The sequence below is a fragment of the Clupea harengus genome, chromosome 12 (assembly GCF_900700415.2).
Source record: "Clupea harengus chromosome 12, Ch_v2.0.2, whole genome shotgun sequence".
NCBI lineage: Eukaryota > Metazoa > Chordata > Actinopteri > Clupeiformes > Clupeidae > Clupea > Clupea harengus.
In genome coordinates, this window is record NC_045163.1 from 9,113,098 (window position 1) to 9,118,097 (window position 5,000).

General features: G+C 46.9%; 1 protein-coding gene across 1 annotated transcript in view; it reads right to left on the reverse strand.

The window, feature by feature from the left end:
• The window catches only part of pappaa (pregnancy-associated plasma protein A, pappalysin 1a), a 105,833-nt gene that overhangs the window by 34,144 nt on the left and 66,689 nt on the right, over positions 1–5,000 (reverse strand). The window lies entirely within an intron of this gene.

Here is a 5,000-nt window from a genome sequence, read left to right on the forward strand (position 1 = left end):
AGGGAAAGAGAGAAGGACCGTGAGTGAGAGAACAAGACAGAGAAACAGAAGACAAGAAGGACCGTGAGAGAGAGAACAAGACAGAGAAACAGAAGAGAGGAAGGAAGGTGGCCAGAGAGACAGAGAACAGAGGAGGACAGAAAAGAAAGAGGGAGAAAAATAGAGAGGTGAGAAGGAGAAAGGGAAGACAAGACAGAAGAGAGAGAGAAAAACAACAAGATAATAAAGAACGAAAGAAAGGCAAGTGAGGTGGGAGCGAGTACAAAAAGAGAGTGTGAGAAAGAGAGAAACAGGAGGGAATGAAAGAAAGATATGAGAGAGGGAGAGGAGAAAGAGAAAGATGAGAGAAGAAGAGAGGGGAGAAGGAGATGGGAGAAAGAGAAAGAGAGGTGAGAGAGGGAGGAGTAAAGGACCGGAGAGATGGAGAGAGGGAGAGGAGGAGAGAAAGAGGAGACAGGTTAATAAGCATCCACCCTGCCACTACGTCATCCCCCCAGGAGAGCTCCATGCATCAAGCCAGCCAGCCAGCCAGCCAGCCGGGAAGAATAGGGTCAGCTCATCCATGTCTGCCCAGTACACTTTCTCTCTCTCTCTCTCTCTCTCCCTCTCTCTCTCACACACACACACAGAGAAATAAACTCACACACACACACATACAAATACACAAAAATACATGTGTTCATACACACATTCTCTCTCATACACACACACACACACAGGAGAGGACACCTGCACAAGGCATTTATCTTCATTAGTCCTGCCTCCATACCATGAGCAGTGGGCACAGGGTATAAATAGAATGTGCTATGCCCACCCTTTCCATTGTGTACTGCTCCTCCAGGCTTCAGAAATGAGGACTAGCAGCACAATGGCAGCGCTACACGCCCAGCGATACACGCCAGGCCTAATGCAGTTTAGCGCCACAACCACTGAAAGAGCTGAAAACATTCAACCACACAGGCAACTGTGGAATGGGTCAAACAGAGTGATGCACCTGACCAGAGCCCAATCAGGTCAGAGAGAGAGAGAGATGAGAGAGAGAAAGAGAGAGAGAGAGAAATTAAGAGAGAGAGAGAAATTAATAGAGAGAGGTCTAACACTCCTTTATTAAACCATTGTCATGGGCTCTCACACAGTTCACACTGTAACCCTCAACCACAAGGCTTACATCCTCCCATCATCTTAAACAAAGAGAGAGACAAAAAGAGAGAGAGAAAGAGAGAGAGAAAGAGAAAAGAAAGAGGGGAGGAAGAGAGAGAGAAAGAGAGACAGAAAGAGAGAGCGAAAGAGAGACAGAAAGAGAGAGAGAAAGAGATCTGGTGCATCAGCACTAGATATGGGCTAGATCCTCTCCAGACCCCATCATGCCCTAGGTGAAGAGGGCAGTGAAGAGGGGTGAAGGCTGAATTGCCCCAGGGCATTGCACAGGGGCATTCCACAGCACACAGGAAAAGATGGCGATGCAGGAGCTGGCGAGGCCTGCCTTACTCGCTGGGACCTCCCTGGTACGGACACAACATTTCTGTGAGTCACCATAACATCCCGACATGCTGGATCCAGCTCTGCATTTGTATGTGTTACCATAACATCCCAACATGCTGGATCCAGCTCTGCATTTGTATGTGTTACCATAACATCCCAACATGCTGGATCCAGCTCTGCGTCATCTTTAGATCATCTTTATGACAGCTCATTCTGTTTCTGCTTGCCACTTTTGCTGGCATAAGAACGGGGCGTTACTGCCTCCAGACATCACTCCCAAGAGTCGCTTATCATTTCAGTTCATCCTCCAGCTAGATGCCATAGCTAACTCTAACTCATTTAGATTGAAGTCAGAGGACCCAAATGAATGGCAACCTAGTCAACATCATATTGACCAGCATGACCTCACCAGGATGAATGGCCCAGTACTGACTCAAAACTCCAAATGGGAAGACTCAATTGAAATCTATCTATCTATCTATCTATCTAAAGAGACAAAGAAAATAGGGCAATAGAGCCGGAGACAGAGAAGGAAGTGTTGATAGATAGACAGATAAAGATACAGAAAGAGGAGTGTAAGAGTAAAAGAGTCCCGTTGAGAAACCACAGACACACAGTAGGAGTAAGAACTAGAGGGAAAGAGAGAAGGACCGTGAGTGAGAGAACAAGACAGAGAAACAGAAGAGAGGAAGAACCGTGAGAGAGAGAACAAGACAGAGAAACAGAAGAGAGGAAGGAAGGTGGCCAGAGAGACAGAGAACAGAGGAGGACAGAAAAGAAAGAGGGCGAAAAATAGAGAGGTGAGAAGGAGAAAGGGAAGACAAGACAGAAGAGAGAGAGAAAAACAACAAGATAATAAAGAACGAAAGAAAGGCAAGTGAGGTGGGAGCGAGTACAAAAAGAGAGTGTGAGAAAGAGAGAAACAGGAGGGAATGAAAGAAAGAGATGAGAGAGGGAGAGGAGAAAGAGAAAGATGCGAGAAGTAGATGGGAGAAAGAGAAAGAGAGGTGAGAGAGGGAGGAGTAAAGGACCGGAGAGATGGAGAGAGGAGAGGAGGAGAGAAAGAGGAGACAGGTTAAGCATCCACCCTGCCACTACGTCATCCCCCCAGGAGAGCTCCATGCAGCAAGCCAGCCAGCCAGCCGGGAAGAATAGGGTCAGCTCATCCATGTCTGCCCAGTACTCACACTCACTCTCTCTCTCTCTCTCTCTCTCTCTCTCTCTCTCTCTCCCTCCCCCTCTCTCTCTCTCTCTCTCTCTCTCTCTCACACACACACACCCACACACCCCCACACACTCACTCACACACACTCACACACACACACACACACACACACAGAAATAAACTCACACACACACACACACACACACACACACACACATACAAATACACAAAAATGCATGTGTTCAAACACACATTCTCTCATCTACACACACAGGAGAGGACACCTGCACAAGGCATTTATCTTCATTAGTCCTGCCTCCATACCATGAGCAGTGGGCACAGGGTATAAATAGAATGTGCTATGCCCACCCTTTCCATTGTGTGCTGCTCCTCCAGGCTTAAGAAATGAGGACTAGCAGCACAATGGCAGCGCTACACGCCCAGCGCTACACGCCAGGCCTAATGCAGTTTAGCGCCACAACCACTGAAAGAGCTGAAAACATTCAACCACACAGGCAACTGTGGAATGGGTCAAACAGAGTGATGCACCTGACCAGAGCCCAATCAGGTCAGAGAGAGAGAGAGATGAGAGAGAGAAAGAGAGAGAGAGAGAAATTAAGAGAGAGAGGTCTAACACTCCTTTATTAAACCATTGTCATGGGCTCTCACACAGTTCACACTGTAACCCTCAACCACAAGGCTTACATCCTCCCATCATCTTAAACAAAGAGAGAGACAAAAAGAGAGAGAGAAAGAGAGAGAGAAAGAGAAAAGAAAGAGGGGAGGAAGAGAGAGAGAAAGAGAGACAGAAAGAGAGAGCGAAAGAGAGACAGAAAGAGAGAGAGAAAGAGATCTGGTGCATCAGCACTAGATATGGGCTAGATCCTCTCCAGACCCCATCATGCCCTAGGTGAAGAGGGCAGTGAAGAGGGGTGAAGGCTGAATTGCCCCAGGGCATTGCACAGGGGCATTCCACAGCACACAGGAAAAGATGGCGATGCAGGAGCTGGCGAGGCCTGCCTTACTCGCTGGGACCTCCCTGGTACGGACACAACATTTCTGTGAGTCACCATAACATCCCGACATGCTGGATCCAGCTCTGCATTTGTATGTGTTACCATAACATGCCAACATGCTGGATCCAGCTCTGAGTCATCTTTAGATCATCTTTATGACAGCTCATTCTGTTTCTGCTTGCCACTTTTGCTGGCATAAGAACGGGGCGTTACTGCCACCAGACATCACTCCCAAGAGTCGCTTATCATTTCAGTTCATCCTCCAGCTAGATGCCATAGCTAACTCTAACTCATTTAGATTGAAGTCAGAGGACCCAAATGAATGGCAACCTAGTCAACATCATATTGACCAGCATGACCTCACCAGGATGAATGGCCCAGTACTGACTCAAAACTCCAAATGGGAAGACTCAATTGAAAGACTCAATTGAACCCTGAGGGATCTCGCTGTCTCTACGTCTCTCTTTCTCCAAGACAGACATCAAAGAGACGGCATTCAAAAGCAGCATCTGTCCCCAGTAATGACCCTGTCCGTGTCTCTATCACACCGGGACCTTTCCACCCAACTCATGTCTAAAAGATTTTATCATCGGGAACGCAGATTGAGATTTGACTTTGAAGATTGATTTTTTCTTTTCTCATCAAACAAAAAAAGAAATCTGTCTGCCTGCAGGCAACAAGTATCAACGTTTGGTGAGCACATGTCTTTGCAAAACACCTGAAAAAACAAACAAAAACATCAGACATCAGAGAGTAATAACAAATCAATCAATCAAGTCATTCTGATTAAACCAATGTGTGTGTGTTTGACTGTGTGTGTGTGTGTGTGCACATTTCTCTGCTTGTGTCTATATGTGTGTCTGTGTCTATGTGTGTGTGTGTGTGTGTGTGTGTGTGTGTGTGCGCATCTAAGATCTAGAGCTAAGATCTTTGATGAATAAAGACAAGGCAGCATTGTGACAGCAGGCTATAATGGTAAAGGCCAAACAAAGCTCTGTATTGGTCACAGTACGAGAGGCCTTTTGACAGAGGAGGGGGGATGAGGGGCCGATGACGGCCCTGCAAACGCTCTTCTGTCGGGGGGCAGAGACCCAAGGCCCTGGCCAGCAGGCTTCTCTAGAGGCACTCCGCGGTCCAGAGACCGTTTCCAATTCAGTAAAGGGATTTATGTGGCTTTCCCAACAATACCGTCCCAATTGAAAACTAAATATAAACCTCAACATACTGAGACAAAGAGACAGAAAGCGAGAGGGGGAGACCACGCGACAGACAAACACAGGGACACTGTGAGAAAAAGAGAAGATTCATTAAGAGATGCATTGTTTGGATTTTTCAAT